This window comes from Zalophus californianus, chromosome 12 (genome assembly GCF_009762305.2).
Source record: "Zalophus californianus isolate mZalCal1 chromosome 12, mZalCal1.pri.v2, whole genome shotgun sequence".
Classification (NCBI taxonomy): Eukaryota; Metazoa; Chordata; class Mammalia; order Carnivora; family Otariidae; genus Zalophus; species Zalophus californianus.
Window position 1 is genome coordinate 34,706,522 of NC_045606.1, and position 25,130 is coordinate 34,731,651.

General features: G+C 36.5%; 1 protein-coding gene and 1 pseudogene across 2 annotated transcripts in view; one reads left to right on the forward strand and one right to left on the reverse strand.

Moving 5' to 3' along the window:
- AKAP9 (A-kinase anchoring protein 9) overlaps positions 1–25,130 on the forward strand; it is a 197,697-nt gene that overhangs the window by 6,811 nt on the left and 165,756 nt on the right. The gene's annotated exons all lie outside the window — the stretch shown is intronic.
- On the reverse strand, positions 10,762–11,040 carry LOC113911938 (annotated as a pseudogene).

Here is a 25,130-nt window from a genome sequence, read left to right on the forward strand (position 1 = left end):
ATGATTACCACAAATCCTTACAAACAGATTAACACATCCATCATCTAACATAGTTACTATTATTTTATGGTGTGCTAAGAATACTTAAGATCTATTCTCCACAAATTTCAAATACACAATACAGGATTATTAACTATAGTCACTGTGCTGCACATTCATCCTTATGGATATCTAAAGCTTTCTGTTTGTACTGGTATTGAGTGAATGAACTGACTAATTTACTGACTATGCAACTCAGCTTCCTCATCTGAAAATTTGTTCATTCAGTTGGTCATTTAACATTTATGCATCCACCCTGTGGTCACTAGAGAAACAATGAAGCATAAGAAACACTCCTTGCCTTTAACAGGCCTGTGGAGATATTCACAGTCCAAAAGAAAAGTGTTAAACCGGATAATATCGAAGGTCCCTTCCAGCTCTAAAATTCTATAATTCTATTGAGTGGGAGGTTTGCTCTCCTTGTACAGAGGTGGTGGACGACTGTCGTTGTGTAGACACTGGGAAGAAGAGATGGAGATGGGACTGCTGAGGAGAGAATTTCGGGCTGCCCCTGAACCAAATAACAAGGAACAGGAAGCCTTGCCTGCACCCTCCAGCCTTCCTCCCTGCACTCCTAACTCCGCTCTGCTCAGACGGCCGGGGTCCTCCTGCTGTCCCCCGAGTCCTCCAGGCCCCATTTGACACTAAGTAAGCCGACTGACCATGCGTGTTCCCTACTCAGAGCGGCCAGTAGAGCTTTCCTCTTCACTTTTCCCCAGGAGCTGGACACTTGATCCTTTCACTCTGTCACTGTCATATCCTGCTGTTCTCAGGCCTAGCTGCACATCACCCAGGGAGCTTTTTACACACACTGAAGCCCAACTCCGCACCTCTAGGGATTCTGATTTAATTGGTTTGACATGGGGCCCAGATACTGGTCTAGTTTTTTGTTTTTGTTTTTTAAATCCTCAGCAGATGAGGGTTGCCTGGGTGGCTCAGGTCATGATCCTAGGGTCCTGGGATCGAGTTCCACATCAGGCTCCTTTCTCAGCAGGGAGCCTGATTCATCCTCTGCCTGCTACTCCCTCTGCTTGTGCTTTTGCTCTCTCTCTCTGACAAATAAATCATTAAAATCTTTTTTAAAAAAATCCTCGGCAAATGATTCTAACGTATACCCAGAATTGAGAACTACTATACTTCAGACACTGGAGTTGCTTATTTTCCCTTGCTGGTAAGGGCCCACTCTGGATTCTGTTCCCAGCCAGGGAAAATTCAAGGCTAGCAGCTCAGCGGCTCAGCAGCTCAGGGCTTAATCCCACTGTGGCCTGGACTCCCAGTTCCAGCAATTAAAGGCTGTTGTTGTTCCTTGTGATTAAGCTCCTACCCCAAAGGAACACGGAGAGTAAAAGAAGGCGAACCAGTTGCTGGGGAGGCAAAACAGCAGGTGTTTACTCTGATGCCCGCCCACTTCCTTCTGCCCCTCCCGCCATTCCCTGCTCAAACCTCGGTAACAAAGTTGTCCTGAGTAAAGAATGTCTCTTTGGTAACAGGCATGGATAGGAAATTAATTATCTGACCTAACATCTCTCAGCCATACGTATGTCAAGCCAGATGTTTCTCTTTATTTACTACATGCACGTCTATTGGTGAAACCTTAGTTTCCCAGAGATATTTCATCTTTAACCTCCTTTTCTTCCTTCTCTCTCTTTGAACTTGTATTTAGCTAATTCCAGAGTCATCTCTCTCTTGAGCCATTTTTACAAACCTCCCTCACTATGACTCTGATCACACCTAAGCATAAGACTAATACCAGAGTAGGGCGCCTGGGTGGCTCAAATGTTTAAGTGTCTGCCTTTGGCTCAGGTCATGACCTCAGGATCCTGGATCGGATGCTGGGATCAGGTCCTGGGATTGGGTCCGCATCAGGCTGCCCGCTCAGTGGGGAGTCTGCTTCTCCCTCTCCCTCTGCTCCTCCCCCTGTTCCTGCTCTCTCTGTATCTCTCTGTCTCAAATAAATAAATAAAATCTTTATTAAAAAAAAGACTAATACCAGAATAAAGGGAAGTGACATTTTTTAAAGTGTAGTTTTGATGTGAAAAGGGAAACAACCTCTAGAGTCCATGAAAGTGCTAAAAAACTTCTTCACAATTCCCACAAAAATCTATATTTTCTTTATTGTCCTCTAATAAAACTTTCCAGTCAAAAACCAGCATTTAACATAAATGTTATTTTTTTTTGAGAGAGAGAGAGGTGGGGGAAGGGCAGAGGGAGAAGGAGAGAGAGAGAGAGAGAGAGGCATGGAGCCTCAGTGTGGAATCTGATGTGGGGCTCAATCTCATGACCCTGAGCCAAAATCAAGAATCAGACGCTTAACCAACTGAGCCACCCAGGCACCCCATTATGTTTTTTTTAATCAGTTTGTTGTTTTCTGCTTTGATCTTGTTTTACAACAGTTTTGGTTTTTACTGTTTTTTTTTCTACTACTATTTCTTATAACACTTCATTTTGTGGATTACAGTAGTCCCCCCCCTTATCCTCAGGGGCTATGTTCCAACACCTCCAGTGGATGCCTGCAACCATGGATAGCCCTGAACCCTATATATACTATTGTTTTTTCCTATACATACTTACCTATGATAAAGTTTAATTTATAAATTAGGCACAGTAAGAGAGTAACAACGTAACTAATCATAAAAGCAGTTATGACAATATACTATAATAAAAGTTATGTGAATGTGGTCTCTCTCTCAAAATATCTTACTGTACTGTACTCACCATTCTTCTTCACATCTTCTACATCACATCTTGTGATGATATGAGATGATAAAATGCGTACATGAGGGCGCCTGGGTGGCTTAGTCGTTAAGCATCTGCCTTCGGCTCAGGTCATGATCCCAGGGTCCTGGGATCGAGTCCCACATCGGGCTCCCTGCTCAGCAGGAAGCCTGCTTCTCCCTCTCCCACTCCCCCTGCTTGTGTTCCCTCTCTCGCTCGCTCTCTCTCTCTCTGTCAAATAAATAAATAAAATCTTTAAAAAAAAATGTGTACATGATGAGAAGTGAGGGGAATGACGTAGGCATCATGACATAGTGTTTGGCTACTGTTGACTTCCTGCTGATTCGTCAAAAGGAGGATCATCTGCTTCCGGACTGTGGTTGACTGCAGGAAATTGAAACCACAGAAAGTGAAACCACAGATAAGGGGGGCCTACTGTATTCTTAGAAGATTAGCACCGCCTATAACGTCTTAGTTGAAAATTCCACTTGAGTACAAAGTGTTGGAACCCAACTCATCTGTAAATTGAGGACTGCATGAATATACCTAGGCACTCCCTTAACTAAGAAGTCTGCTTTTCCAACGTCACAGGGGCTGTTCTTAAGGTTTCCCAAAGGTGAGGAATGAATATGAAGGCAGATTTTAATGACATCCATTTCTTTTGATAACACTGATGACTTCCTAGCCATCAGTGAGACTGCAGGAATTACTCTCTTCTTTGGCCCTGGAGAATCTGCTATATATATGATTTTCCCAATGTCAAGGACAGTATCATGACACAGTACCCCTTACCAACTTAATTACTCTGACAATCTGAAGAAGCAATTCTTATCATAATGTCTACAACTATTGTCAGAAAAGTGCTTTTACAAATCAAACATTTGTCTAATTAAACATACGTTCTAAAATATGTTCATTTTTCTTGACATTAAATATAAATCTTAGTTTGATTGTTCTCTGTTTTGACCAGGTACTGTGATTCTCTGTGAACATTAGGAAAAGACAAAAGAGAAAAATAAGAGAGAGAGAATTTTTAAATGTTTTAAAGCACATAAAACATTTTTTTCTATTATATAGTGATGTGTTCTGTATTGCTCAAGAGTATCACAGTCATGATTTATGATCTTGATGTATTTTTAATACATATTTAAATTAGTCATTATGTATCAGATATCCTAAGATCGTTTAATTAATTACCTGTATTATCTAACCCTTACTTAAATTTCTTTTCTAGACATATTACTCCTACAGACTAAATTATTCATCTCACCAAACTTTCTAAGCTGACAAAGCTAGCTGAAGTGCTATTGTGAAAGCAAGTCTCAGCTCAACAAATACTTTTTCTTTTATTAAAAGATAAGGGTAAAGAACTATCATGTCTAAAAATAGATACTTGGAGCTTAAAATCTGTCAGACCATATGTTGTACAACTCCAAGATCAAGGAAACAAAGACATCTCTCTCCTGGGGGTATGTATTATTATTCATTCTAGGGTATCAAGTACCAGTCCATATGTATGACTATACAGTCATTTAAATATCGTTAGAAGAGAAACCGAATATGAATTCCTGGGGATAGTAAAGGGAAAATATGAGTCAGTTCACACTGATCTGATCTGCATGTATTTGTCCTTGTGTTATGAGAATGCATGTGACAGTGTGATTTTTTTTCCCCCAATGTTCTTGAGATTTCTTTTAAGGAAATAACTTTTCTTGTTTCTCTTTGGCAGTCAGTGGAATGATCACAAAATATAAGATTTGAGACAATCTTTACCTATAAACAAGATAGCATTTTATAAACTGTTAGACAATCTTTATAATTCTTTTTCTGTATTTAAATTTTAACCTTTTTTTCCTTGTGGATATGTTATTTTATTGTTTTAAGATTTAAAAACTCCTTTTAAAACTGAAGTAAGTTTTCAAACCTGCCATTAATGTCTAAATATGTTCTACATATGTGGTACACATTCTGTAACATTGAATATATTTTATATGGTGCAAATTCAACCATCTTCAGAGATTCGGTTATAGTCTGATGCTAGAATATCATTCTGAGACAGTACATTAGTACATTGAAGCAATTTGGCAGTTACTAAGTTCGGACCACAAACAATTCCAACCTCCAGGGGGGATTCTTCTCTGCCTTTATAACTATCAGGTCTCCACTTCTCTTTAGATTGCAGAGACCCAACCACACTGGCATATTTACAAAGCCAAACACTTTTGAAATGTTAAGGGTAAGAGGTTCAACTGCTCTCTAATTACTTGGTAATGATTGCACAGGCTAGTTTTAAAGGTAGAAATGTCTGTTCTTTGTCAACTAACAAAAGACCTTCAGCCATCTTCAAGTGATGGAAGGGGAAGGAGGAAATGAAAAGTAATATCAGACAATGTATTTCTTCTGGGACATGAGGCTATATTTCTTTTAGTTTTTAGAAATGTTTGTACAGGGCGCCTGGGTGGCTCAGTTGGTTGGGCGACTGCCTTCAGCTCAGGTCATGATCCTGGAGTCCTGGGATCGAGTCCCGCATCAGGCTTCCTGCTCGGCGGGGAGTCTGCTTCTCTCTCTGACCCTCTTCCCTCTCGTGCTTTCTATCTCTCATTCTCTCTCCCTCTCAGGTAAATAAATAAAATCTGTAAAAAAAAAAGTTTGTACATGTATGTAAATGTAAAGAAAAGTGTACACACATGATATAAACATACAAAAGAATACTCAGTATAAACCTAAATCTCTCTCCTTTTCCTTAGTTACCCAGTTCCCCTCTCTGGAGGCAAACACTGTACCCAGTCTCTTGGAGATTCTTCCAACAATAATTCATGCATTTGCCAACATACATGTATAAGTTCCCTCTCTCTCTTCCTCTTACTTCACTCTAAAGGTAGTCTACCATATACTTTTCTCTGTTCCTTGAGTTTTCATTCTTAAAGATTGTTTCAGGGGCGCCTGAGTGGCTCAGTCAGTTTTAAGCATCTGACTCTTGGTTTCGGCTCAGGTCATGATCTCGGGGTCGTGAGATCGTGCCCTGCCTCGGGATCCATGCTCAGGGCAGAGTCTGCTTGAGATTCTCTCCCTTTTTCTTTCTCTCTCTCTCTGCCCCTCTCCCCACTCAGGTGCATTCTGACTCTCTCTCTCAAATAAATAAAATCTTAAAAAAAATAGATTGTTCGAAATCAGTATATATAAAAGTCATTATTTTTATATTGTCTGTATAGTAATCCACTGTACAAATATACCATAATTCAACTAAACAGCCCTTAATAACATTTACTGTTTCCCATCGTTTACTATTACAAATAGGCTCCAAAAAAAAATATTTCATTTGCATATATTTTGTGCTGTACATATGCAAGATTATAGAATAAAAACCTAGGAGTTTAGATTATTGGGTCAAAGAGTATGAGCATTTTGGGGGCACCTGGGTGGCTTAGTCGTTAAGCATCTGGCTTCAGCTCAGGTCATGATCCCAGGGTCCTGGGATCGAGCCCCACATCCGGCTCCCTGCTCAGCGGGAAGCCTGCTTCTCCCCCACCCACTCCCCCTGCTTGTGTTCCCTCTCTCACTGGCTTTCTGTCAGATAAATAAATAAAATCTTTAAAAAAAAAACAAAAAGACAAAGAGTATGAGCATTTTTTAATTTTGACAAATTGAACCAAGTTGCCCTCCATGAACATTGTACCAATTTTTGCTCCTAACAGCAATATATGAGAAGGAAGCAATGTTTTTGACTAGGACCCACTTCATATTTATACTCCAAAAGGAATAAAAGCATCAATATATTTTTTTACATGTTATAAATGTCAGGAAACTCTAGCATTTGGGAAATAATAAAATACAAAGTAAGAGATAGCAAGCTGACAGAATATAGTAACCATTTCATACTTTGTTGATAAGCAAGAAAACTACCATCGTGTTACGAGAGAAAATTTTGAATTATATTTTCCAAAACCATGAAAACTGTTAAATCTTCATATTTCTAATGATAATGCTATTATTAGAAGTAATAGAGTTATTGCCAATAATAATGATAACAAAAGAGGAAATATTGTATGGAATATACAAAACTGTCATGATACATAACAGAAATATACAATTGGACTGTGACTTTTTAAAAATCTTTATTGTAATAATAGGTATCACAATGTTCTGAGACACAAATTAGCCCTCAGATTTACTAACAGTTATTCTGGAAGTACATTGTAAAATAATTTTGGGGGAAAAAAAGCCCTTGTTAGATATATTTAGTTGTGCTATAAAACTTCTTGACCAAAAGACCAGATACTGTATTATTCATAAAGTGAAAAAAGTTTTATAACCTTATAAAAATAGTAGAAATGGTACAGAAAAATCTAAGTGCATAGTTTTGGAGGTAAGAGCCTTATAGAATAGGAATATAAAAACTCTTCTCCCTTGGTAAGGTTCCTATGAGTACCAGGTAATTGTTCCATAAAAAAGAGACTAAGTATGCATTGGCATCAGCTCAGATTGTCACTTCTAAATTTTTGTGATGTAAATAGGTAAAAATGTATTTTTATGAAGAATTGATGAATTATGATTAGAGCAATCTGTTCTATAAAATTTCATAGCAATAATATGAATTATAATTTTAAAAATCAGGAAAAAATCAAGTCACCTTTATTAAGAAAAGAGTCTCAAGAATTCTCAACCATCTTTTTGTCATCCAAAGTTTATTTTGTCATTCAAAATTCATGCTTAACTGAAAGTTAATACCACTGCGTGTATTTTTCTGACAGTATTACAGGGATCGGGCCAGATAGTTCAGTGGGCAACCTCATGTTGAAACCTCATTATAGAAGTAGCTGAACAAGCAGTTTTAAAGACAAAGTTTGACACAGCTGGTTATCCCATTTAAATTGTGTCTAAAAAATACCAAAGAAAACAATTTGGTCAAACAACTAGTTAAGTCAATGAAACATAAAATCAGTCAAACCTGTCTTTTGGCATCAAGTAAGGAACAAACTGTCGCTTGACTGGATATTTCATATTTCACCCAAATATTTATCATGCTGTAATTGTAGCTGTATCCTCAGATGACAGTAAAAAAGGTGGCAAAAACACTTCTTCACAAGAGTCCTTTAAAATTAACCTAATTATGTAACTCTGTCATGTATTTCAACACAACATATTAGTCACCACTTAGGATTACAACGTAGGATGCACATCACATGACAATGAAGTAGCACTGCTCTTTAAGAAGAATGGGCAGAAATGTATTGGGGCGCCTGGGTGGCTCAGTCGTTAAGCGTCTGCCTTCGGTTCAGGTCATGATCCCAGGGTCCTGGGATCGAGCCCCACATCGGGCTCCCTGCTCCGCGGGAAGCCTGCTTCTCCCTCTCCCTCTCCCTCTGCTTGTGTTCCTTCTCTCACAGTCTCTCTCTGTCCCATAAATAAATAAATAAAAATCTTAAAAAAAAAAAAGAACGGGCAAAAATGTACTAAAATGATTGTATTTAACACTAATATTAAATCTTCTGTCCTGATTGTCTCACAATTGCCTTTTCATCATCATCGCTGTTACCGTCACCATTTCTAGCATCAGCATCATATGTGATACTAAAACATTAAGTAGTTTTAAGTATAAAGGGTCCATTCTTTATACTATTGTCTTTTTGGTACTGATTTCACTTCTGCAACTATTTGATGTTGGCCATCTTAGGCCTGGAATTTCACACACTAGTAGTATCTTCTCTTGAGAAGATACCATTTCATGCAATTCAGAAGTATAAAGAGAATGGATTTGTTACCTCTTCAGATAAACAAGTGTGCTCATACAAATGTAGGAGTCAACCTCAGGATTTCTAGAATAATGTATTTTACATGTTCCCCAGATGCTGCTACCATGGTGACAGGCTAACTGGTAACATTCCGGACTGCTTTATTTTAACAGCTGGTTACATTATTTCTTAAAGCAGAAAAATGATTTTAAAAAATGAATGACGAAAATATGTTTCTCAAGTCATTGCCCTTTTTTCTGTGTATCTATGATGCTGTCCCAGCTAACCACAAGATCTAGACTTAATTAATATCCAATGAATTTCTCATGTGCAATTTCTGCTGTTTTCTTCATCTTTATGTTAGTCTTTTGAAAGTCATTGAATTCATTAAGAAACAGGACATTAGGCACCTTGACAACCAGTATCTGCAGAACCAACCAAAAATTATCCATTGGTTGGATTGGAATGGATTGGATTCAGTTATTAAAATATCCAGAAAAAAACAGGATGAATTATTTCTTTTTAAATTATGTTTGTTTTTGAAACAAAGATTACCAAATGAAGAAATTAGCCAGACATGTAATTACTTTTTTTCACACTTTGCAAAAAGATTCTAAGAGCATAATGATTTATTTTCTATAAGATAGATACACGTAATGAATGCTTTACAAATGAGGAAATTGTGGCTCAGAAGAGTTAGATAACTTGTCTACAGTTACACAGTAAGGTTATGTTAGAGCTGAACTTGCAACCAGATCTATCAACTCTAAATCCCATGCTCACTTATTTTGTAAGTGAAAGCAAAGATGTTTCATAGATACTCATCTCCAGAGAACAGAGCCAGAGGAAATTAACTTAAATCATAACAGGAAGTACTGAAGTTAGTTGTAGAGAAAGGTATTTTAACAATGAGGATGGGATGGGGAAAGGAGCATCTAGGGGGTTACTACTATAGCATTGCTAATGTTCCAATTCTTATATTGAGTGGTGGGTTGACTGTTGCTCATTATATCACCATATTATATCTCTTATGCATGTGTTACTATTTATATCTCTTATGCATCTCTTACTATTATATCTCTTATGCATGTGTTACTATTTTCAGTATGTATTAAAATATGTAATAAAAACATTTTATTTTTAATTTATTTTTAATTTTTTTATTATGTTAATCACCATACATTACATCATTAGTTTTTTGTATAAAAACATTTTAAAAGAAAATTTTAAAACATATGAGTTATTGAGGGATGTTGTAAAATATTTGTCTAAGTATCTTAAAAAATAAAAACAGTTTCCCCTGGGTAAATTCAATGTAATTAATGAGTGGGTTCCATGCAGCACCCCATGGTGCACAAAGTTCTGATCGAATACTTGCTTATCATTACTGTTTCATTGCTATTTCTGTGTCAGAACTCAAATAACTCCACTTGGTATTAGAGAAAATCTGCTCCTAAAATAAGATTAGAACAAAATCCCAAGAGGATTAATTCTTCTAGGAAGGTCATTCTGATTCAAGTGGACAATTTTGAATTTGAAATTTAGTACTTGGGTAACTCCTATTAAACCAACATGCACCTTTCCTTTATATTAAGATACTAGATTGAGTTTTTAAAATAACAAATCATCATGTTGTAACATGTACATGTACATCATGATGTACATCATCACATTAAAGAGGAAACATGTCCATTTTCTCAAAATAGCAGTAGTTTCTTTTTGTTAGCATAAGTGACCTTAATAAAAACAGGCTAATTCACAATTGCTATTCAGTATTACCCTGTCCTCACAGATACCTGATGGACCAACCCATACTGTGGTTTGGTTTTATTTATTTTTATTGTAAAAGCAATCAAGTTTATGGTCATAACAAGTCAGCCCCCAATCCCAACTTTCAGCGGTAACCGTTGTATTTTACCATTTGTTAAATCTCTACACCCAACATGGGCTTAAATTTATAACCCCAAGATCGAGAGTCACATGCTCTACTGACTGAGCCAGCCATGTGCCCCTGTCTTTTACCTATTTGTATTCGGTTCTTTTTATTACCTCCGTAACTTTAAATAACATGTCTATAATACTATTTTTTCATTTTATTTGAACTTCTTAAATTTTAGTTTTTTTTTAATAAAAACAATCTCACAGCATTTACTGTCCTCTGCTAATAACATAAAGGTAATCAAAACAATGTTTTAGAACTACACTCCCAACAAAGGACATCTAAAAAAACAAACTACATGACCTTTTCAAGAATTTCTCACTTCACTGATCATTTCTAGTTGGAGACACTTTGGAGCAGGGTAATACTATCTCCTTTTAGCATGATCCAACCCAGTTGTTTTTTTGACTTTGTTTTAGAATGAATCTCTTTGGCATCATCTAATACGAGGTTCATGTACTCATCAAGACCAATGATAAAGCCCTCTATTCGCATGTTCACTTGCTCCTAAAGCCACACCTGAATTCAAGATCTATTTTGCAAGTATCTGAAGGTGAGGTTGATGGGCTGAACCATCACCTTCTGCACTTTTTGGCCCTGGCCACGGTACGCCATGGTGGAAACTGACCTTAATTCTTTACTTGTATTGAAATTGCATTTATATAACCTAAAAAGTCAAATAATACTACAAGGCTTAAATGAAGACTAGTAGACTTTGAGGGTCCTGTTTTGTTCTGTCTCTCTTGAACCAGGCTCACAGGCAACTTCTTTCAACTCTTTTATCTCTTTCTTTAAGTATTTCTATTCATAATTCTAAATAATATGCTTATACTGTTTTTATTATTCCATTTTAGGTGTTTATATATAACCTTTTTATTATGAAAAATCTGGATTCAGTTCCTATATGTTACTTACCCACATTCCTTTTTTAAAAAAAGAACAAAAACAAGATTTTATTTTTAAGTAATTTTTCCACCCAGCATGGGGCTCGAACTCACAACCTTGAGATCAACTGATTGAGCCATTCCTTTTTACCCATCTTCAATTTTTGGTCAAATCATTTGACCATTATTTTACATACTGCTATCAAATATTTTTCATAACTAAGCCACATACTGTTGTTTAGTTTTCTATTTCCTGTTATAATTGTTTCATGAACTCTTCAAAAGTGCAGAAGTCCTTTACTTATAAGCCAACATACCAGGTGAGCTTTATGAGCAAGAAACCAGGTTCTGGTTTGATCTCCTGGAGTTAAGCTCCTGCCTCTGTCTGGTAGATCACTCTCCAGACATTCTGCATGGTGATAGCCTAGAATTTTACTAAGTATTATCCTATGTTTTTCCTTTGTCTGTCCCCTTGTGTTGAATCTATTATTTCCTGTAGCCTATATCTTCTATTTCTTGGGGTTTTTTTTTCTCATTTTAGTATAGTTATCATTGATAGCACCTTTTTAAACAATTTTTTAAATTTAAATTCAATTAACATATAATGTATTACTAGTTTGAGAGGTAGAGGTCGGTGATTCATCAGTCTTATATAATACCCAGTGCTCATTACATTACATGCCCTCCTTAATGCCCTCCTTAATCACCCAGTTACCCAATAGCCCCACCCTCTCCCCTCCAGAAACCCTCAGTTTGTTTCCTATGAGTAAGAGTCTCATGATTTGTCTCCCTCTCTGATTTTGTCGTTTAATTTTTTCCTCTCTTCCCTTTTAATCCTCTGTTTTGTTTCTTAAATTCCACATGAGTGAGATCTTATAATTGTCTTTCTCTGATTGACTTATTTTGCTTAGCATAATACCCTCTAGTTCTATCCACGTCGATGCAAATGGCAAGCTTTCATTTTTTGATGGCTGAGTAGTATTCCATTGTGTGTGTGTATATATATATATACCACGTCTTCTTTATCCATTCATCTGTCGATGGACATCTGGGCTCTTCCCATAGTTTGGCTATTGTGGACATTGCTGCTATAAACATTGGGGTGCAGGTGCCCCTTCGGATCACTACATTTGTATCTTTGGGGTAGATAACTAGTAGTGCAATTACTGGGTCACCAGGGAGCTGTATTTCAACTTTTTGAGGAACCTTCATACTGTTTTCCAGGGTAGCTGCACCAGCTTGCATTCTCACCAGCAGTGTAAGAAGGTTCCTCTTGGTATCCTCACCAACATTTGTTGTTTCCTGACTTGTTAATTTTAGCCATTCTGACCAGTGTGAGGTGGTATCTCACTGTGGTTTTGATTTTTATTTCCCTGATGCCAAGTGATGTTGAACATTTTTTTCATGTGTCTGTTGGCCATTTATATGTCTTCTTTGGAAAAATATCTGTTCATGTCTTCTCATTTCTTGATTGGATTATTTGTTCTTTGGATGTTGAGTTTGATAAGTTCTTTATAGATTTTGGATACTAGCTCTTTATCTGATAAGACATTTGCAATTATCTTCTCCCATTCTGTCAGTTGTCTTTTGGTTTTGCTGACTGTTTCCTTAGCTGTGTAAAAGCTTTTTATCTTGATGAAGTCCCAATAGTTCATTTTTGCCTTTGTTTCCCTGGCCTCCAGAGATGTGTCTAGTAAGATGTTGCTGTGGCCAAGGTCACAGTGGTTGCTGCCTGTGTTCTCCTCTAGGAATTTGATGGATTCCTGTCTCACATTTAGGTCTTTCATCCATTTTGAATTTATTTTTGTGTATGGTCTAAGAAAGTGGTCCAATTTCTTTTTTTTTTTTATGTTGTTGTCCAGTTATCTCAACACCGTTTGTTGAAGAGACATTTTCTTTCCCATTGGATATTCTTCCTGCTTTGTCAAAAATTAATTGACCATATAACTGTGGGTTCATTTCTGGGTTTTCTATTCTCTTCTGTTGATCTATGTGTCTATTTTTGTGCCAGAACCATACTGTTTGATTACTACAGCTTTGTAATATAACTTGAAGTTGAAATTGTGATGCCTTCAGCTTTGTTTTTCTTTTTCAAGGTTGCTTTGGGTATTCAGGGTCTTTTGTGGTTCCATACAAATTTTAGGGTTGTTTGTTCTAGCTCTGTGAAAAATGTTGTTGGTATTTTAAAAGGAATTGCATCAAATGTGTAGATTGCTTAAGGTAGTATAGACATTTTAACAATATTTGTTTTTCCAATCCATGAGCACAGATTGTCTTTCCATTTCTTTGTGTCATCTTCAATTTCTTTCATCAATATTTTATAGTTTTTAAAGTACAGGTCTTTCACCCATTTGGTTAGGTTTATTCCTAGGTATCTTATTGTTTTGGGTAGAATTGTGAATGGGATTGATTCCTTAATTTCTCTTTCTGCTGCTTCATTATTGGTATATAGAAATGCAACAGATTTCTGTATGTTTATTTTGTATCCTGTGACTTTACTGAATTTGTGTTTCAATTCTAGCATTTTTTCAGTGGAGTCTTTCAGGTTTTCTGTGTTTAGTATCATGTCATCTGCAAATAGTGAAAGTTTCACTTCTTCCTTGCCAATTTGGATGCCTTTTATTTCTTTTGTTGTCTGATTGCTGTGGCTAGGACTTCCAGTACTATGTTGAATAAAAGTAGTGAGAGTGGACATCCTTGTCTTGTTCCTAACCATAGAGAAAAAATTCTTGGTTTTTTTCTCCATTGAGGATGATATTAGCTGTGGATTTCATATTTGGCCTTTATTATGTTGAGGTATGTTCCCTCTAAGTCTACTTTGTTGAGGGTTTTTATCATGAATGAATGTTGAACTTCATCATTTGCTTTTTCTCTGTCTGTTGAAATGATTATATGGTTCTTATCCTTTCTTTTATTAATATGGTATATCACATTAATTGACTTGTGAATATTAAACCACTTTTGCAATCTAGGAATAAATCCCACTTGAACTTGAATAAATCCCACTTGTTTTTTTAATGTATTGTTGGATTCAATTTGCTAGTATTTTGTTGAGAATTTTTGCATCTATGTTCCTCAGGGACATTGGCCTGTAGTTCTCTTTTTTATTGGTTTCTTTATGTTGTTTTGTTATCAGGGTAATGCTGGCCTCATAGAATAAATTTGGAAGTTTTTGTTCCTTTTCTATTTTTTGGAATAATTTGAAAAGAATAGGTATTAACTCAAGAACTTAGCTTTTTCTTCCAAAAAAATTAGATGCTGTTGGAGAGTTCTGAGCAGAAATGTGACTGCTCTGACTTTCCTTAGCTGGGTAAATAATGGCCTAAGGGTGGAGTAGGACAAGCACTTAGAATGCTATTGCTGTAATTCAGATGAGAAGTAGTAGTGGCTTGGACTAGAGTAAAGTGGTGGTAATAGGGATATAAAAAATGGTCAAATCCTGGGTATATTTTAAATGTAGAGCTAACAGTATTTGCTAACTTACTAGATGTAGAGTGTGAAAAAGAGGAGTCAAGCATGACTCTAACGTTTTTAACTGCAAAACTAGAAAAAAGGAGTTGCCCTTAAGTGAGGTAGGGAAGCCTATGGGAGGAATAGATTGGAGGGTATATATCAATAGCTCAGTTTTGGTCATATTGAATTTGAGATACCAAGTGAAGATAACAAATAGAGAGTCTGGGTAGACGTCCAAGCTGAGATGTAAACATAAGAATCTTCAGTATACTGATGGTATTTAAAGTCATGTGCCTGGGTGAGATCACTAAGGGATCACTTTGCACTTAGTAGATAGAAAAGTCAAGGACTGAGCTCTGAGGCACTCCCAACAGATGGGGGTTGAGGAGATGAAAAGGAATTGGTAGAAAAGACAGAGAAAGAGCAGTCAGAAGTTAAAAGGAAAACTAGGTGAATGTCATACATCCCTGAAGTCAAGTGAAGAAGTGTCCCAAGGAGGAGAGAGTGATCATGTGTGTGTCAAAACCTGCTGGTAGATCAAAGATGAGTCCCAGGAGTTTGTCTTAGACTTGTCATCATGGAGATCATCAGAAACTTCTGGTAGAGAGTTTCAATGGCATAATAGAGATGAAAAAAAGGTAAGAGTGGGCCCAAGAGAAATAGGCAGAGAGAAACTGGAGATAGCGGGAGTATTGAGAAGGAAATAATAGAGAATAGAGAAGGAAAAAAATAGAGCAATGGCTGGAGAAGTAAAGTTAAGAGAAGTTTGGTTTTGTATATACACATAGAGAGAAAGAGAAAGACTGTATTCTAATGAAAAATGATGCTGTAGAAGGAGAAAATTTGATGATTCAGGAGAGAAAGGGAAGAATTGCTAGAGCAATCTCCTTGAATAGGTAAGGAAGGACAAAAATATAATGCACAAGAGGAGAAGTTTGCCTTTGCTTAGAGAGGTCATCAAAACTAATGAGACAAAGTAGAACACTGGTCTCATGATGCAGGTAGGAGGATGTTGTGGTGGTATGTGTATGTGGAAGACCTTTCTTTTAATTGTTTCCAAATTTTTCTCAACAAAAGAAAGGGGAGGTTGTTAGCTGAAAGTGAGGATGCTGGAGGAGGGTTGGAGTTCAATAAGGGAGGAGATGGCATGAAGTAGTCAGTAAGAGAATGAATCATGGAAGTATACCATGAGTAATGTAGTGTAGAGAGCCCACTAGGGGTTAGTGTCATTAATTTAAAGCGAAACCAGTCAGCATGGGTTTTCTGCAGTCTTATTGAGGAGGGTTAGGTACAAAGAGTGAGCTTAGAGTTGGATTTAACCAGAGTTGTGGCTTTCTCAAGCAAGGGCAAAGAAGGAAGAAGGGCAAGGGAGATGAGGATACAAGATCTCTTTATCCCCAGAGTTCTAGAATTTCTCAGTGACTGCCCTGGTCGAGTACTTACATGCATTATGCTAGGCAATCTGTGGGCTCTTTCAAAGTAGAATGTCATGCTCTTTTGTTCTGAGAAGTTCTCTTGTATTTTTTTTTTCATTTCTATCTCCTCCACTTTCTCTGTTATCACTTTCTAAAATTCCTACTAGTTGGATGTTAGACCTCTTATTTTCTTATTTTTTTCTCCTATATCTCCTTCTCTGACTTGTTTTCTGAGAAATTTTCTAAAGATTAGTTTCCAACTCTTCTATTGAAAATTTCATTTTCACCATTCTTTTTATTTTCCAAGAGCTTATTCTTAGTCACTAAATATTACCTTTTTATAGCCTTCTATTTTTGCCTCATGTACACAAACAATACCCTCTCTTTATCTCTGGGGTTATTCATTACATGTGCTTAAAAATTTTTTCCTCTCTGTATACTGTCTCTTAAAATGTTTTTTTCACTCTTTATACTGTTGCTGTTTTCTCTAAGTTCCTTGTTTACTTTGGCTTCCATTCTAAATGTTAAAAGTTTACTTCAAGTATCTGATAATTCTTGATTGTTTGTATGTGTATATATATTGGCCAGAGCTTATTGATGAGTGGGCTCCTCTAAGGGAGATTTGACAGGGCTATTGAGTTAGAGAGACTCCAATTACTTTCTCTTGGATTTATCCATTTCCTCAGGATTTTTGCAATATCCCATAGGGGAGTATATGTCTAGCCTCCAAAATTCTGGAAATCAAGAAGGGAAATGGGGGCAGAGAGGTTTGCTAAATCTTGTATCAGTTGGGCTCTTCACTCCTAACCTCAGCTATTCCTGGTGTCTATAGGTTCAGAACCTCTCTAATTCAGAATCTTTAGATACGACTTCTGGTATCCAGCTCTCCACATCAGGAGCTTGGAAGTCTGTTCTAACAAGTGAAAAGCTGAACAGGCTGAAAAATCAACAATTCTTTTTTCATTCGTGAGAGGAGAGGACATAGGGCAGATAACTGCTCCCAAGATTGGAGAGATGAGTAAATACAGGGAAGTCATGACTAGAGCAAAGACTCAGGGATGGAACTGGCTGGAGAAACCAGTGCTGAGATCAGAAAAGCTGAACTGTAATTGACAAATTGCTGGAGGTTCAGTGTGAACAAGTATGAGAGTTAAAAAACTTGGATGTTTATATGAAGTAGATAATTGAGGCTTGACCACTAATTATGCACCTATATTCATCATATAAGAAATTAAAAATAATTTCACAGAACAGCAGTTCTTTATTTCATCTCTTCACATTCTCCAACCCTGCAGAAAAGCAGATTGTAAATACTGTTTCTGTTTTCTGAGATTGAAGGAGCTTAGCATGATAGTAAATCTTCATGATTCGACCAAGAAGTATAATCAGTTAAACTACTTTTATGAGGATTTTCCAGATGCTTTCAACAAATGTTTTCTCACAAGTCATTGATTTTTTTCCTTATTTGGAAGAAAGGTTATTTAATATTTTGAAACCACTTTACCACTGACCAGTTTTAATGAATGGTTTTGCAATTATGCCACTACTGCCTTTTAAAGGTTACAAAGATGAAATGGCAAAACAAAATATTCCAGTCACCTTTAGAAAGTTTCACTGTAGTCATTACATATCATTATCTTTTCAATTCTTTGAGACGTTGTAATTATTCTTCTTAACAGATTATAACTGATCATTATTTTAATATCTTATGCAAAGTTTTACCATCATTTAAATGTTAAAATGAGGACAGATTAAGAATTGCATGTGGCCTACAACAACCATGATTAATAGCCACAATATCTTTCTTTAGTTCAAAGTAAGATTGCCTTTTAATTTTTAGAAGGAAGTAAGTTTTTGAATTTATAGTTATAAGAACACCCTAATGAGGATCAGAAATTGTCATGGTCCTGGTCCTTTTCATATATGAGTTAGGCAAAAAATAAAAATAAAAATATTCTGCTTGAAACCTAATAAAATTGTGATGCATTGTCCTTGGCGGCAGGAAGAAAGTAAACATAGTCATGGTTAAGGGTACTGAATTTTACCATCTGAAAGACCCAAGATCAAGTCCCCGAGTCTGCTTTTTATCAGCCCCACAACCTTGGGAAGATTGCTTAAGCTCTCTGCAGCTCAATCTCCTCATACCAAAATAAAGATGATATGTTCCTCATAGAGTTGTTAGAATTATGTTGAGATAATGCGCATAAAGCATTTAGAACATGACTGATAGGTATTTGGGAGACAATCAACAAATATTATGTCACAATTATTTTTTTTAAAGATTTTATTTATTTGAGAGAGAGAGCACATGAGAGGGGGGAGGGTCAGAGGAAGAAGCAGATTCCCTGCCGAGCAGGGAGCACGATGCGGGACTCCATCCAGGGACTCCAGGATCATGACCTGAGCCGAAGGCAGTCACTTAACCAACTGAGCCACCCAGGCGCTCTGTCACAATTATTTTTATGGTGGGCAATTTGAACCTTTTCAGCCTGCATAATATCTTCCTATTTTATCAGCTGTAGTTTTGTTCCCTTTTAGAAACTGAAATTGTAAAACAGAAGAATGTTGTGTAACATCTTGTTCTTTATTCTTACTTGTTCTCTTGTTTATTTTAAAAACCAGTGCTTAAGTTTTATAAACGTACATTCTAGTTTATCATTACTAATATTTAATCAATAATGAGGTAAATTTCCTTGAATGAGGCAAATTTCCGTGGTATGCCTATTTTCTCATGTCAGTGCTTCTGTGATGATAAACCATTTAGGGCCATTGTAGAACCTCATTGGGTGAGATGTGGAATGTAAACAAGTCACATAATATGAAATTATTACATCACTAGGTTCATTCAAAAGTCCAAGTAAAATGTATTTTTCATTTCATTAATTAACCCAACTATGGTAGGTAGAACAAATAGGACTTTATTTTTCTGACATCAGAAGTCTAGAGGTGAACAGTTACTGTAGTGGTTCAGTGGCTTTGCAAAGTTAGGGCAAATATCTCTGCAATTCTCTCTCTTGAGCACAAGCAAAATGAAGTGACTGTGGCAGCTCCAGGAATCATGTCCAGGAAGAAAGGGTGATGGCCAAAGAACACATGAGCCACCTCTGGTAATTTCTTTTTCCTTTTTTTTTTTTAATTGTACTAGAATTTATGTGTAGGAAAATGAACTATCTTAAACATACCAATCAATGAGTGTTGACAAATGTATACCCAATACACAAATGTTATCACATAAATCAACACAGAGAATATTTCTGTCACCCTTGAAAGTTCCCTCGTGCTTCTTTCCAGCCAGTTAACCTCACCAACCTGGAGGCAGCCATACTTCTATCAGTAAAGCTTAGTTTTGCCTTCTTGAATTTCATAAAAATGAAACCACACAATATATATACACTTACCTGCATTTTTTCACTCAATATAATATTTTTGAGATTCCCCTAGGTTATATATATTAAGAGATTGGACCTTTTATTGCTGAGTGATATTCCATTGCCTGTTCCTTTTTAGAATACCAAAAATTTTCTAAGATACTTTCCTAGTAAATGTCTACTTGCATCTCATGGGTCATATTTGGTCACATGGCCAGTCCTTGTTGCAAGAGGGGCTAGGAAAGTACTTGTCTTTCTAGCTTCTAACATGGGAGGCTACAAAGGAGGATCAGGTTGGGAATGGCTTTTGAGTAGCCGAACAACAACATCTGCTAAAATGAATTTCACAATTTTAAATTTTATGATGAAACTTAGGTTTCATTATTTTTATTAAAAAGTGCTGGTTATCATATTTATCTTATTTATGTATTATTGTTTGAAATGCACAAAAAATTCTAGGGTAAATCTAAATTTAAATTTTAAAGAAACCAGTGAAAAAAATTTTAATGAGAATTGTGAAGCAAACGAAAGTAATCTTGAATTAAAATAAGGAAATTGTTTAAAAAAGAAAAATAAAAACATAAAATTATGAAATGTGAATTGGAATACCAAAAAATGGTATTGTCCAAAACTGCACTACCCAATAAAATAGCCACTAGCTACACATGGCTATTTAAATTAAAATGAAAAAAATTCAGTCCATCAGTTGCACTAGCCACATTTGAAGTATGCAGTAACTACATGCAATAACTATATGGCTATCATATTAGTGCGGATATAGAACATTTTTTCAGTCACTGTGGAAAGTTCTGTAGGACAGCACTGCTCAAGGTAGAAATACCAAAAATGATTATTTACCATCATTAGAGTAGAATCTTAATTGATTTGGAGAACTATCAAAGAGTGGTGAGTAGTTTTACTACAGAAAGATTTAGTTAATATTTAAGTGAATATTAAAGCAAAAGAGAAAGAGAGAAGTAAAATATCCATCTTTTTCAATAAATACTTATTGAGCACGCATCATGTGCCAGACTTTGGGAGTATAGCGGTGAACAAAATAAACAAAATCACTGGGGGACATTTCTGGCATAAGATGGGAGAGAGACATAAAATAAATGATACCAGGTGATGGCAGTCCTATGAAAATAAATGAAGCCAGGCAAGGAATGGAGGAGGACGTTCTTACAGGGGGTTCAGGAAAGGCCTTCTCTGGTAAGATGATAATTGTGCAGAGACCTAAAGGTTATTAGAAAGTGAGCGGTCTGGCTACCTGCAGAAAGAACATTACAGGCATTGGCAATATCAAGTTTGAAGACCCTGAGTTAGATAATGCTTTCTTTTTTAAGAAAGACCAAGAAGACCTAGTGACTGGATCAGATTAAGTAAGGCAGAGAGGGTGGATGAAATCAGAGACCATATCTCATAGGCTTTTTGAAGATTTGGGGTTTTACTCTGAATGATATGGAATGCAATTGAAGGGTTTTGAGCAGAGGAGTGACATGATGTGACATATTTTATAAGGATCGGTCTGGCTACTGTGTAGAGAATATACTATGAGGAGGCAAGGGGAGAAACAGAGAGGCTAGTTTTAAGACCTGAGCAAAAGTCAAGGTGAGAGATCATGGTGACTTGGACCAGGGTGATACTTGTGGAAGTGGGGGCAAGTGGCAGGATTATGGGTATATTTGAACACAATTTACATTGGACTGAATAAGAGTCATGAGAGAAAAAGATGGGACAAGAGTGACTCCAACGTTATTGGTCTGAGGAACTCCTAAAGTAGTGTGACCATTCACTGGGAGACAGAAAACTATTGGAATAGCAGGTTTTGGACATATCTAAATGTGTATTGCATATTCAAGTAGAATTATCAAATAAGTAATTAGATATTTGAAGTTGGAGTTCAAGAGAGTCTCCAAGCTGGCACTATAAGTAGGCAGCATATAGGTGGTATTTTAAGCAGCGGCACCAAGTGAGATCACCGAAGTAGTGAGTGGAAATAGAGGAAAGATCTGAGTACTGACCTTGGGCACTGCAACATTTAGAGGTCAGAAAAATAAGAAGGAGCCAGACCTGAACAGTGGATTTGCCAACATGTTGGCCATTGGTGACCTCAACAAGAGCAGTTTGGGTAGAGTTGTGGGGATGAAAGCCTGCTCCCCCCCTCTAGCCCCAGTAGTACAAAGGGTCTTAGGGAAGAACAGCTCCCACTTAAGAGGATTGCAGGGAAAGCAGGGCAGTAGGGGAGAGTGAGTTTCAGGAGATCAAGAAGTGAAAGGAAAAGATAAGAGGTTTCAGATATTTGGGATTTTGCTGACTACACTTGGTGAGTTCCAAAGGGCACATTAGAAAGGTTTGATTTGAGAGATGAAAGAGAAATACAGAAAGGAAGCAAAAGATGGGGATTGTACTACAGAACATGTGAAAAGTTCTCTTGAGTTTTAGTTAAAAAAGTGGAGAATTGAAGCCATTAGCTGGATGATTCAGTCATTTGCTCTGTTCAAGTCTTCTAGATTATTGCATTAATTCTTCTTTAGGTTGTATTATGCAGATACAACTTTCATAAATTATCGAAGATGAAACATATGAAATTAAAGAGGGGGAATCAAAACTATATATAGGCTCTATATATTTGTTGTTTCCACTACTTTCTCTAGTTCCTAGGGCCTCCTATATGATTGCTATAATAATTTGGATTAAAATATATAGGACAGAAATTATCACAACGGGGGCGCCTGGGTGGCTCAGTTGGTTGAGCGACTGCCTTCGGCTCAGGTCATGATCCTGGAGTCCCGGGATCGAGTCCCGCATCGGGCTCCCTGCTCAGCGGGGAGTCTGCTTCTCCCTCTGACCCTCTCCCCTCTCATGCTCTCTCTCTATCTCATTCTCTCTCTCAAATAAATAAATAAAATCTTTAAAGAAAAATTGTGTAACCCATTAATTAAAAAAAATTACCACAACAAATTTATTGAAAACCAATACATGTTTTTATTAACAACAGGTAATTGGAGGAAAAGCAATCATGAAAAGTACAGCAATGCTGATAATAGAGTGTGTGATCCATTTCCAATTTTATATCTTCACACCTAAGCGGTTTTTATTATTATTATTATTGACTCCGTTGGTCAATCTAGGCAGGTTTGGATTTCACTGATATGTGAATCAATATTCCCCATTGCAAAACTAATCAGACATGCATACCAGAAATGAGGACAAATTTTGGGAAATCATTACTTGTACCAATATATAGAGCATAACATGCTTAAAAATACATTTATACAAATGAGTTGTATATCTTATATTATTAGGCTTCTTTAGAGCTATTCAGGTCACAAGTATCCTTGTAAGTATAAGGAAAATCAAATATTGATTGGCAACATGCTTAATCAAAGACTTTATAACCAATGCTAAATCATCATGCTAAATATACTGTTTTTATGTATAAGGTTTGGGAACTGGAAATGTTTGCTGGTGATCTCCTCTAACAGCCAAAATAAATGCCTTTTGAATTATAAAATACATTCTTTGAACATCGCCTTTATTAGATTTTCACTGATGACGATGTGCTTTACCCACCTGGTATGTTTGAAATGGTATCTGAGTACAGTTTTAATTTGCATTTGTCTGATTATGAGCTAGGTCCATTATTTTTTCATACACTAGAGTACTATTTACACTTCTTTTTCTGTGAACTGTTAATATATTTGTCTGTTTTTCAAACCTAGATTAAACATGATCTTCCCGTATTAAAATTATATCATATGCACATTTCCCCAAATTTAAATTCTATAGCAAAAGCTATAATTCAGATGGTAAAAAAAGAAATGGTAATTTCATATCTGTGTTGGTACATATTTGGCATTATTTATATAATAGAAGCTGTCTCTGTTTGGGTTGTACTAACAAAATACCATAAACTGGGTGGTTTATAAATAAGAGAAATTTATTTCTCACAGTTCTGAAGGCTTGAAGTCTGAGATCAGGGTGCCAGCATAGCTGGGTTCTGGTGAGAACTTTCTTCTGGGTTGCAGACTGCCAACTTCTCATTGTATCCTCAGATGGGAAGAAACAAGGAGGGAACTTTCCAGGATCTCTTTTATAACGGCACTACTCCCATTCATGAGGGTTCCACTGTTGAGATCTAATCACCTACAAAAGGCTCTACCTTCTAATACCATAACAACAAGGGTAAAATTTCTACATATGGATTTGGGGTGGGGGGGGTAAACATTCAGTATACAGCATTAGTCTTGTCCTCAGACTACCTGCATCACTGTCACAGTGGGCTGCCTGTTAAATATGCAGAGTACTGGGTCCCTTAGGTCTGGCTCAGACCTTCTGACCTAGAAATTTACATTTCTAATAAACATTCGATATAATTCATATGCACAGTAACAATATAATTCATATGCACATTAAAGTTTGAGAACCACTGTAGTAGAAGGTATAAAATCAAGAAATCAGCAAATGTGGACATCAAAAGAAAGCTGGAATAACAATACTTATATCAGACAAACAATTTTAAACCAAAGACTGTGACGAGATGACGAAAGGCACTATATCATAATAAAGGGGACTGTCCAACAAGAATATTTAACAGTGATAAATATTTATGCCCCCAGCACAGGAGCACCCAAATATATAAAACAATTAGAAACATAAAGGAACTCACTGATAATAATACAATAGTGGTAGGGGAGTTTAACACCGCACTTACATCAATGGACAGATCATCTAAGCAGAAAATCAACAAGGAAACAATGGCTTTAACTGACACACTGGGCAAAAAAATCAGTAAATGTAATCTGGACATTAACAAAATATAAAAAAAAATTAAAACTACTACAGAAATGTTTAAAGATAAAAGTTAAAATTACTCTTGGGGTGCCTGGGTGGCTCAGTCATTAAGCGTCTGCCTTCGGCTCAGGTCATGATCCCAGGGTCCTGGGGTCGAGCCCTGCCTCGGGCTCCCTGCTCTGCGGAAGCCTGCTTCTCCCTCTCCCACTCCCCCTGCTTGTGTTCCCTCTCTTGCTGTCTCTCTCTCTGTCAAATAAATAAATAAAATCTTTTTTAAAAAAAGTTAAAATTACTCTTATAAAGGAAAATCAGCAAAGTTTATAACTCTAAATCAATTTTATCTGTAGACTTTGAGGCTTTGTATTTTAAATTAGAAACAGGATATTTTCTTTCAAAAAGTGGTATTGTCGTACCTCAGTTTATCAATATTGATGTCAGATTCAACTCTTTCTAATACATCAGTTATTTTTAAACCTTTAGGTAGTTTTTAGTAAATCATTGCTAGAGAGTTCCAAGTGGTATTCTAGTCATTAGATTAGAAAAAGAAGTTTGTGAGGCACCCTGCTGACTCATTTGGTGGAGCTTATTACTCTTGATCTCGGGGATCTGAGTTTGAGCCCCATGTTGGGTATAGAGATTACTTAAAAATAAAATCTTAAAAAAAAAAAAGAAAAGAAAAAGAAGTTTTGATGATTGTTGGCTGGTAACTTATTCCGAGAGACTCTCTAGTAAAGTTTTATAGACTGCTACACACATGTACACATACACACACACACAGACATATACAT